This window comes from Cyprinus carpio, chromosome A19, assembly GCF_018340385.1.
Source record: "Cyprinus carpio isolate SPL01 chromosome A19, ASM1834038v1, whole genome shotgun sequence".
Taxonomy (NCBI): domain Eukaryota; kingdom Metazoa; phylum Chordata; class Actinopteri; order Cypriniformes; family Cyprinidae; genus Cyprinus; species Cyprinus carpio.
This window is the reverse complement of record NC_056590.1, coordinates 5,261,895-5,273,828: the sequence shown is the minus strand read 5'-3', so window position 1 is coordinate 5,273,828 and position 11,934 is coordinate 5,261,895. Positions and strand designations below refer to the sequence as shown.

Below are 11,934 nucleotides of genomic sequence, written 5' to 3'. Positions count from 1 at the left end.
CCCGCGTGGCGTACGCCGTGACGCAGCCGGTCCGCCGCGCGAGGAAGTGGCGCTGTTGTTTGAGCGACGGGACCGTCTCGCTCTGTCTCGTGGGTTCGTCTGAAGAGGTTTTACCGTGTTTCGTTGAGTTCCGCAGTTCATGCTCCAGGACTGAGCGCGCTCCACAACTCTCTCGTGCCGTCCGCTCAACATAATCGCGGTGAGTGCGCGCGGCTGCTGCGCTTTTGGCGGGTTTGTCTGGTTTGAATTGTGTCTGTCTGCTGTAGGCCGCGCACGGCGCGGGAACCTCCGTCTGCCCGGTTCGGCGCTCTAACGGATTTTTTAGGTGAGCGGCGGGGGGTGTGACGGGTAACGGGTGTCACACGTGAGCTAGAGATCACTAACGACCCGTTACGAGCGATAATGCACTCACACACAGGCGCGTTAGCATCGCGTGCTGCTAACCTCATGCGCGAGGGGGGCGGATCATCGACACGAGTGAGTGTGTGTGTGTGTGTGTGTGTGTGTGTGTGTGTGTGTGTGAGAGAGAGAGAGAGAGAGAGAGGTGAGAGTGTGTTGTGTTTGTTTGTGTGTATCTGTCTGTGGGTAGGTTGTTCCGCCCTAGTGTGGTTGTGTGTGCGCGCGCGTGTGTGTGTGGTTTGTTTTGTTTGTTTGTGTGTGTTTGTTTGTGTTTGTTATGTGTGGTGTGTTGCATGTGTGAGAGAGAGTGTGTGTGTGTGTGTGTGTGTGGTGTGTGTGTGTGTGTGCGAATGTGTCAGAGAGAGAGAGAGAGAGAGAGAGACGAGAGTGTGTGTGTGTGTGTGTCTGAGTGAGAGTGTATGTTTGTGGGGGTGTGTTGTTTGTTTGGTTGTTTTGTTGTGTGTGGTGTATGTGTGAGAGAGAGAGAGTGTGTGTGTATGTGTATTTGTTTGTTTGTGAGAGAGAGTGTGTGTGTGTGTGCTTAATCGGTGTGTGTGGGTGAGTGTGAGCACGTGTGTGTGTAAATTGTCTTTTGTATCATTATATAAATTTAAATAGAGCGTGTGTGTGAATATATGTATATTATGTACAAGTTACATTTATACACACACACACATATATAGGTAGATAGATGTATATTTATATATGTATAATGTGAAATTACACACACACATATATATATATAATATATATATTTAGTATCTTATATATACATATATTAAATTATAACAAAAATTTTAGTATATATATATTATAAATGTATAATGTGAAATTATTTCATATATTAAAGTATATATACGTGTTTGTTTTATTTATAAATTAAAGTGTTTGAGTATATATATCAAACAAGAACTATATAAATTACAAAAATTAAGATGCTTATGTATGTATTTGTATAATATTATATTTATTCATAATGTAAATATATATAAACATATTCTGTAGAACATTGTCTACTTATTAATTATTTATGTTTCGTATTATAGTGTTTATGTATTTTAATTATATAGTCATATTATATATCTGTTTATATAAAATCTAAATTTCTATAAAAATACAAATTATGAACACTTCGGTATGTATCAGAGTGTTAGCTGTAGCTATATAATAGTTTATATATTAAAGTGTTTGTATTTATATATTCATGTGTAGTGAGCAGCACCAGTTTATAGCGGGCCCCTCTCTGACCACACTAGTGCACTGAGGTCATAGACGGCTCTTAGAGGGCCAGAAGAACAGGACTGGACTTCTGCTTAAACAACAACACACAAAACCCATAAACCTTCAGAGGAACAGTGATAAACGTTCCTCAGGACCTCCAGACCATCACACATCCAGAACCGTGTCTTCAGACCTTAAACTACAGCACACACATCTCAGACTCCTTCAGAGGAACAGTGTGTCTTACTCAGACACAGCTGTTCATGGTCTTCCTTGGACCCTGTAGCTGTTGATGACTATTTTTTGTTAATAAAATCTATTTTAATACACTTGTGTCTTCCTTGTGTTTATGATACAGTAAGAGGTCAGATATCCCAGCAGTCTCTGTGATCTGATGTTCTTATCTTTAGTGACCCTTCACGGCACTATTGGGCGAAACTAAAATCTACGCATATTTTATATATATATATATGTGTGTGTGTGTGTGAGTGAATAATCTTATTATGTGAGGCTGTATGACACATTTCATATTGAAATGATATAAATGCATGTAAAGCTTTTAGAGATGATGATGATGTTTCGTTTTAATTGTAGTGTAGGTCATGTTTCTGAACATGAAGGTGATTTAGTGATTTCAGTCATGTATTAAATCACTCGACAGGTGTTTACAGCTGTTCTGTGAAAACTGTTAAATGTACAGAATAGTTCAGTTCTGTTTAAAAGACTTTCGTTTAGCTGATTGTTCGTGCATGTGATGTGTGTTTTGTTTTGTCGGGGTCTCGCACGCTGCCTGTAGCTCCTCGTGATCTTCTAGAGAAGCCTGGTGTCTGTGGTTGACGCTCATGTCTCTGTCTGTGTCTCAGAGTAATGGCTGCTGAGGTCAATGGCAGCTCCGGTCTGGTCAAAGAAGAAGAGGAGCCCATGGATGTGACGGCCACACACTCAGAGAACTACCAGGCGCTGCTGGACGCTGGTCTGCCGCAGAAGGTGGCCGAAGAGCCTGGACAACACTCTTCCAGACAGGTGAGACGTCTGGGGACCACTCAAACCACTCTCAGTGACTGGCTCTCAGAGGAATGTGTTTGTACACTGGACAATCTGTTAGCATCACTTCTGCTCAGTCGAGTCCTGGTCCTGATGTGTGTGTGTGTGTGTGTGTGTGTGTGTGTGTGTTCAGGGCTGGTGGCGTACGTGGATCTGGACGAGAGGGCGCTGTGGTCAGGCTGCGGTCAAAGGAGTTTCAACGAGTAGGGAGCGCTGTAGTGCAACGCCGCTAGGTTTCAAGGAGGCGACCTTTCACACACTCGTGCAGTGTACACACACACACACTGCACACACCATCACATAGCGGAGATCACACTCTCTCTCTCCCTCACACACACACCTACATCACACTCCACCACTCACCCACTCACACACTCTCTACACACCACTCTCACCAGACACTACACTCTCACACACACACAACACTCATCACTCACACATCACGCACCACACCTACACTCTCACAACACTGTCACATACACACTCACACTCACACACACACACTCTCACTAATACACACACACCACCTCACTCACACACTCTCTCTCTCTCACACACCACGACACCACTCACTCACACACCCACAACACTCTCACACACACACACACACTCTCGACACACAACACACCTCACACACCACACACACACACCACTCACATCAACTCACACTCACACAGCCACTCTCCACACCACATTAACTCACACACACACTCACACACACACACTTCTCAACACACACACCACTCACTCTTCGACTCACTCACTCTCACCTCACTCACACACACACACACTCATCACACAAAACACACTCTCACACACACACTGGCACATCACTCACTCACTCACACACTCTCACACAACACACACACGCTCCACACACACACACTCTCACACACACATCACTACTCACTCACAAATCACTCACCACACACTCACACACTCTCACACAACCACACACACACACACACACACTTCTACACACTCACCACAAACACATCACTCACACACACTCACATCACAACAATATCACACCACTCACACACACGCACACTCTCCACCACACACACACTCCACTCTCACACACACACTCTCACACACTCTCACACGCTCACTCTCACACACTCTCACACACGCACACTCTCACACACACACACTCACTCACATCACAACTCGCTCACACTCTCACACACACACACACTCTCACACACACACTCACTCACACGCTCACTCTCACACACTCTCACACACGCACACTCTCACACAACCACTCACTCACTCATCGGTACAGATCAAAATCACCGGTGGTTGGTTCAGATCAGAATTAAGCATGTAACTGCAAGATTGAAATGGGTGTAGACCTGAAACAGTTTGGTCAATAGGATAAACAATTAAGCATGTAACTGCATTTATTTTTCTTCATTTATTTCTTGTGAGTGTACATGTTTATGAACATCTCTTGAGCTGAATATTTACTAAATATTTGGTTTAAAAAGTTATCTTGATTTGGTTTTCGATATGTCATGGAGTTCTGATCACAGTATCTGCGGTGATCTTGAAGCCGTGACTTCTTCCAGTTTGACTGATGCAGTTTGTTCTGATGTCACGTCCTTTCCTCTGATTGGTTCCAGAATAAGAGCGCCTTCCTGTGTGGCGTGATGAAGACGTACAGGCAGAGAGAGAAGCAGGGCAGTAAAGTGCAGGAGTCCACGAAAGGCCCGGACGAGGTCAAGATAAAGGTACGGCAGCTGTTCATGACACACACGGAGCCGTCCACAGCAGTATTTAAAACATCTGCTTATTAATGCATTTTAATCTATGGACACTTCTGTGACCTGTGCATTACATAAAGGAACTCAAATCTTTTATGATTCCAGATGCTAATTCATAGAGTTTCTGGAATCTTAAATTTTGTTTCATTGTCAATCATTTTAAATAGCGATGTTCCAAAATTTCGGCAGCCAAAGATTTACAGCACTGATTGTGTCTCAGGCTCTGCTGGAGAGGACGGGGTACACTCTGGACGTCACCACAGGACAGAGGAAGTACGGCGGCCCTCCTCCAGAGGAAGTGTTTACCGGCCCGCAGCCCGGCATCGGCACCGAGGTCACGCTTTACCCCTAAACTCTGGCGGTTCTGTGAGCGCTGAGCGACTGAGCTGACACCTGTGTGTGTGTGTTTGTGTGTGTGTGTGTGTGTGTGTGTGTGTGTCTGTCTGTGTCTGTGTGTGTGTGGTGTTGTGTGTGTGTCGTGTGTTGTCTGTGTGTGTGGTGTGTGTGTGGTGTGTGTGTGGTGTGTGTGTGTGTGTGTGTGTTGTGTGGTGTGTCTCTGTGTGTGTGTGGTGTGTGTGTGGTGTGTGTGTGTGTGTGTGTGTGTGTGTGTGTGTGGGTGTGTGTGTGTGTGTGTGTGTTGTGAGTTGTGTGTCTCTGTGGGTGTGTGTGGTGTGTGTGTGTGTTGGGTGTGTGTGTCGTGTGTGTGTGTGTGTGTGTGTGTGTGTGTGTGTGTGTGTGTGTGTGTGGTGTCTCTGGTGTGGTGTGTGTGTGTGGTGGTGTGTGTGGTGTCTGTGTGTGTGTGTGTGTCGTGTGTGTTGTGTGTGGGGCGTGTCTCTGTGTGGTGTGTGGTGTGTGTGTGTGCGTGTTGTGTGTGTGTGTGTGTGTCGTGTGGTGTTTGTGTGTGTGTCTGTGCAGGTGTGTGTTCTGTGTGTGGTTTTGTGTGTGTGTGTGTGGTGTGGGCAGGTGTTGTGTGGGGAAGATCCCGCGCGGGACCTGTACGAGGCGTAGCTGGTTCCCTCTGTTCGAGAAGTCAGGCTCCACTGGGATTCTGAGGCTGATGATATGACTGGCATCCTCTGACGCGTTCAGAAACCGCGCTCTTAGACAGTTCATCACCTTCACCACCAAAAACGACGCGCACAAACTCGTTCAAACCGTCCCGATTCCTCACGATGCGCACGCTTGAAGAAATGTCTTGGATTGATAATCACCAACAATAATGAATGAAAATCTGTCTCTTAGACAGTTAAACATAAAAAAAAATAAATAATAAACTTAAAACTTATTTATAAATATTTAGATATTTGTACTCGAAAACAAGACCAAAATAACTAAAAAAAAACAAAAATAAAAACAAATTATTAAAACAAGAAAAAAAAAAAATAGCTAAAATTTTATCAAACAAAATAAAATAAAAACTAAATAAAATAAAAATTAAAAAAAAAAAAACAAAATCCTACTCATAAAAACAAAAAAAAAAAAAAATTATTAAAATAAACTGAATTCAGTAAACAAGAAAAAAATTATTAAAATAAACTGAATTCAGTGGGAGGAAAATCTAACACCGTTTTTCAAAAACCTATGGAAAAATATAAATTTGCAAAAAAAAATATACTTAAAAATAAAAAAAAAAAAACAATCACTAATTAACTGTTATTCATCCAGTAAACTCCATCAAAATCTTCTAAAACAAATTAAATATAAACAAGACTAAAATACTGAGGAAGATCTGAATTTTTCTGCTTCAACTTTTGTGCCAAGGCTTTTTTAAGCTTAAATCAAATTATATATTTTATTTTTATTTTAATAATTTAAATGACAACAAAAGCAGCTGAAAAAAAATCAGTTATTAAATTAATGAAAAGCTACTTATGGCTGACCAAAGGTGAGGCTATAATCACTTGTATAAATAAAACAACAACTATATATACATACAGTACAGGTCAAAAGTTTGGAAACATTACTTAAACATTACTTAAACATTATTTTTAATGTTTTTGAAAGAAGTTTCTTCTGCTCATCAAGCCTGCATTTATTTGATCAAAAATACAGAAAAAAAATGTAATGTTGTGAAATATTATTACAATTTAAAATAATTGTTTTTAAATTTATTATACTTTAACTTTATCATTTATTTCTGTGATGCAAAAGCTGAATTTTTAGGATCATTATCACATGATCCTTTAGAATCATTCTAATATGAAGATTCATTATCAAAAATTGGAAACAGTTCTGCTGCTTAATATTTTTTCAGAACATGTGATACTTTTTTAGGATACTTTGGGAAGAATAAAAAAGTAAAAAAAAAAAAAAAAAGCTATGTTTTTTTAAAATATAAACTATTTTGTAATAACAATATATACACTACTGGTCAGTAATTTGGGGTCAGTAATTTTTTTTTTTCCCCTCTTTTTTTTTTTTAAATAAAATCAATACTTTTACTCAGCAAGGATGTGTTAAATTGATAAAAAGTGATAGTAAAGAAAATATATTATTAGAATATATATTATTAGAATTATTATTTTTTTGTTTGAATAAATGCAGTTCTTTTTAACCTTTTATTCATCAAATATATTAGACAGCAGAACTGTTTCCAACACTCATAATAAATCAGAATATTAGAATGATTTCTAAATGATCATGTGATAGACTGGATGTTACATGTGACACTGAAGGCTGGAGTAATGATGCTGAAAATTCAGCTTTGCATCACAGGAATAAATCTTTTTTTTTGAAAGTATATTCAAATAGAAAACTATTATTTTAAATTGTAATAATATTTCACAATATTACATTTTTTTTTCTGTTTTTTGATCAAATAAATGCAGGCTTGATGAGCAGAAGAGACTTCTTTCAAAAACATTAAAAATAGTAATGTTTCCAAACACACAAACATAAATCAATAAAAAAAAAACTTCAAACACACACATCTGATCAGGTTTTGATCATCAGGGGTTTTGTGTTTACGGTGTGTAACTGTTGTGTGTGTGTTTGGTGTCAGTGTGATAACTACGAGATCCGGTCGGGCAAATATCTGGGCGTCTGCATCTCTGTGGCCAACAACCGTCTGTTCGTGGGGTCCCATCCCAAAAACAAGACCCGCGAGAGTATCCTGGAGGACTTCGGCAAAGTCAAGGTGAGGCGTCTGCAGCAGGTGTGTGTGTGTGTGTGTGTGTGTGTGTGGATGTGTGTGGTGTGTGTGTGTGTGTGTGTGTGTGTGTGTGTGGATGTGAGCGCCGCTCATTGACTGTGTGTGTGTGTGTGTGTGTGTGTGTGTGTGTGTAGATGCTCCTGTGAGCGCCTCATGTGAGCGACCGCTGATGGTGTGTGTGGTGTGTGTGTGGTGTGTGTGTGTTGGTGTGTGTGTAGTGGTGTGTTGTGTGTGTGTGGTGTAGAGATCCTCCTGTGAGCGCCGGACGGTAGAGGGTGCAGGAGGTCATCCTGTACAACGCAGCCGATGATAAGAGGAAGACCCGCGGCTTCTGTTTTCTGGAGTATGAGGATCATAAGTCGGCGGCTCAGGCGCGGCGCAGGCTCATGAGCGGGAAGGTGAAGGTGTGGGGGAACCCTGTGACGGTGGAGTGGGCCGACCCCGTGGCAGAGCCGGACCCGGAGGTCATGGCCAAGGTCAGTGTGTGTCACTGTGTGCTGCAGCTGCTGCCCTGACGAAGCTCTGACGTGATCTGATGATGTCCGGCAGGTGAAGGTGCTGTTTGTGCGTAAGCTGGCCACGCCGGTCACCGAGGAGCTGCTGGAGAGCACCTTCTCTCAGTTCGGCAAACTGGAGCGCGTCAAGAAGCTGAAGGACTACGCCTTCGTTCACTTCGAGGAGCGAGACGCCGCAGTCAAGGTGAAGCGCCGGCACAGTTACAAACCTCTAAATAACAGATTTTCACAAAATAAATACCAGATGAGCCTTATTTTACAGTGTGCATGCAACTGTTACCAAAGTGTTGGACTTGCATAATTACAGTTCTGAGTACAGATTTTATTATTTCTGCAGTGACCATTAAATAAAATGAAGTTATAGTAGTTATAGTAAATAATATAGTATATGATATATATATATACACATATATGTGTATCTGTTTCTTCTTCTTCTTTTTTTTGCTTATTGCATTTGCATTAGGTCATGAAAACTGTTTACATATGTCATGAATAATAATCAAATATTCAAGAGTAGGGCTGGGTGTCGAGTTCAATGCTTTTTAGGCACCGACCGAATTGTCTCGAAACCAGCGAGTACTGAAGAATGTGTTGTCGTTAGGGTAAGGTTAGGCTAAGCCATGCACAGCTGCTGACGGGCTCCTCGTGTGTGTTTCAGGCGATGCAGGAGATGAACGGGAAGGAGCTGGGCGGAGAGGAGATCGAGATCGTGCTGGCCAAACCTCCAGATAAGAAGAGGAAAGAACGACAAGCTGCGCGGCAGACCAGCAGAAGCACAGGGTGAGAGGTTCAGAAACACTAACACAAAGCCTCACCGTGCGTTACACACAGGTCTTAGTAAGGAATGAAAGACCCGGGCTTTAGGTGTCAGAAACACTTTTTATAAAATTATTTAAAAACCCCTTAAAATGCACATCATTTGTTTCAATTAACTGTTTTTAAAAAATGTTAAACATTCGATGTTCAGTTCATTTTGACCCGGGCTTTAGGCTTCAGAAATACAAATTATGTTTAAAAACAATAAAACGACAAAAAACGATATTTATAAGAAATATTTTTGTCCTTTTCCATTTTTGGGACTAAATTTTGTTTATAAACATGAATACGACCAACCATTGCAGCACGAAAAACTGATCAGTGTTTCATTTGAAACTGAAAGCTTATGCAAGTAAAATGAATTTATTTTGTTTGAAAACTATATTTATGTTATTTTATCAGAAATATGTAGGTTCTGAGAATAATTACATATAAATGAAACAAACACAATTCCAAACACCCACTCATATAAATAATATAACATAAAGAATATAAAATCTAATTACCATCATAAAAATTAAAAATAAAATAACATATTTCATCAATATTGAAAAGAAACAGAGATTTTTTTGGCCTCAGATTTTTTTTTTTTTTGGCGTGGCTCGTGCCTAATTTGAAATTTCAAGGAATTTCTCAAATTCTTTTTGGTAACATTACATTAACATTTCTAATATTAAACAAAAGAAAATAAACAAAATCAACATTTATAATCTGACACATAAAAAACAATATAAAGAATATATAACCATCACATACACAATTATATAGAGCATATATAACCAGCAGTGAAATGTGAGTATGTTTTAGTTGAAAAATATTAGTAAGTTATGACCGTTTTATAAAATAAAGATTCTTCAGATCCAGACAGCCCTGGAATATGAAAATAGTGTACAGATCTTAATCTTGATGAAGCTCAGAATGAGTATTAGATGTAGACGCTGACGGTGTGTGTGTCTCCACCTGTGCAGGTATGATGAGTATTATTACTACCCTCCCCCCCGCATGCCTCCTCCGGGGCGTGGCCGTGGCCGTGGGGGGCGGGGCGGATACGCATACCCTCCCGATTACTACGGTTACGAGGAGTACTACGACGACTACTACGGTTACGATTACCATGACTACAGGGGTGGCTACGACGACCCCTACTACGCTTACGACGACGGATACTCCATGAGGGGGCGGGGCAGTGGGCGGAGCCGTGGAGCTCCGCCTCCCCCCAGAGCCCGCTCGGCTCCGCCCACCCGTGGTAGGGGCGGGTATCCCCCGAGGGGCGGGGCTCCCATGGGTGCGGGGCGGGGCCGCGGGGGGCGTGGCGGGCCCTTCCAAGCTCCCAGGGGCCGCGGCAGCAGAGGCGTGCGAGGAAACCGCGGTGGTAACGTGGGCGGGAAGCGGAAGGCGGACGTGTTTAACCAGCCAGACTCCAAACGCCGGCAGACCAACCAGCAGAACTGGGGCTCGCAGCCCATCGCCCAGCAGCCCCTGGGCTCCGACTACGCCTCCGGCTACGGCTACAGCAACGACTCGCTCGAGTTCTCCCAGGACTCCTACGGCCAGCAGTGGAAGTAGACCCGCCCTCCTCCTGAGAAACTAGACCGTGATTGGCCAGCAGTGTTTGTTTGACTTTTCTATCCCCGATAGCCCTGTAGATTCAGTCCGTGGCCCCGGAATGTGTCCCACGGGACGTTTGTCTTAAACACACCACTTTTATTCCTACATCCTCCTCGTTTTAAACTCCACCATGAACATTTTAAAGAAGACACTGATACTTCCGAGCAAACGTGTGCGTGAGAGGACATTCAGATCATGAAATGGCCTTCCAGAAAGATGTCGTCCTTCCCCGCACTCCTCCGTTCTCATCGTCTCTCTCTCTCTCTCTCAGTGCTAGTGGCGTAGGGACTCGCTTGTAAATAACGGCTGTCGACTAGAGCTTCCTTTCAGCTTTTTGTTTTATTATCGTCTGGTTTTTTTTGGTTTTTGCAGAAGTGGAGAAAAGAATCCACGAGAAGGAAAAAAAAAGTTTTGTAGCAGGAGTGCCGTTTAAGTGTCTGTTTAGCATTTCTAGAAGTAGTCGAATTGTGTTTTTTAATAACTGATATACTGATATTATAACTCGAGATGTTTTTTTTCCATTTGGGATTTGCTGGTGAGGGTTTGGTCTGGCTTACCTTAAGAGCTACGGCCCGCTGGTCTGATGTTTGTATTTATAACTTTTATTTTTTGTTTGTTCAGTTTCAATAAAACTCAATCGAGCAACTTCCACTGGTTTCTGCAAACTTCACGTACTGTGTGTGTGTGTGTGTGTGTGTGTGTGTGAGCGAGTAAGAGTGTTTGTGTGAGGTCCAGGTTTGTGTGAGTGATTGTTTTTTTTTTTAAAGTTTATTTCAGTTATTTGTACAGGAACAGTGTTGTGCCAGAGTTAGCTATAAAGATAATTTGCATCTGCAATCCCTGGGCAGGATGCTGTTACAAAATTACAATATTCAGTCACAAATAATACAATATCACATCAAACTTAAAAAGTCAAAATCAAACTTAAAAAAACAAAAAATAAATAAAAAGTCAAGTCAATGATCAGGTATTTGTTTTTCCTTAAGTCACACTTTAAGCGTAGTTTTAAAAATACTAAGTGTTGTACACGCTCTAATATAAACAGGTATTACATTCCATCTTTCTGCTGCTCTAACTGAAAAGGCTGATTGTCTGAAACAGTCTCCTCTAACTGAAGACCTAGTCTGCCTGATACTGTCCTTACAGAAGCTCACACATCGTTTGAGAGCTGGTGCAAGATCATGAAATAGTTTGTACATCAAACACACAGCAGCAAAACATTGTCAAACGTCAATAATTGATAAGTTTTAAAAATATTGCAATGATGATAACTCCTTGGCTTTTTAGCTAAGATCTTCACAGTTTGTTTATAAATAGTATATAATGGTTTTAATGTAGTTATACTTGTATGAGACCAGCTTGTAGCACAGTAAGAGAGATGAGGGAGGATCACTGTGTGCATGAAGAGTTC

The 11,934-nt window shown here is 41.6% G+C and overlaps 1 long non-coding RNA gene and 1 pseudogene across 1 annotated transcript; both read left to right on the top strand.

The window, feature by feature from the left end:
* On the top strand, positions 1 to 2,850 carry LOC122134222. Its single transcript, XR_006162590.1, has 3 exons — positions 1 to 199; positions 2,484 to 2,643; positions 2,798 to 2,850. It is a non-coding gene; the product is annotated as an uncharacterized LOC122134222 (long non-coding RNA).
* A 1,412-nt stretch (positions 2,851 to 4,262) lies between these two features.
* On the top strand, positions 4,263 to 11,174 carry LOC109049974 (annotated as a pseudogene).
* Positions 11,175 to 11,934: the final 760 nt, after the last annotated feature.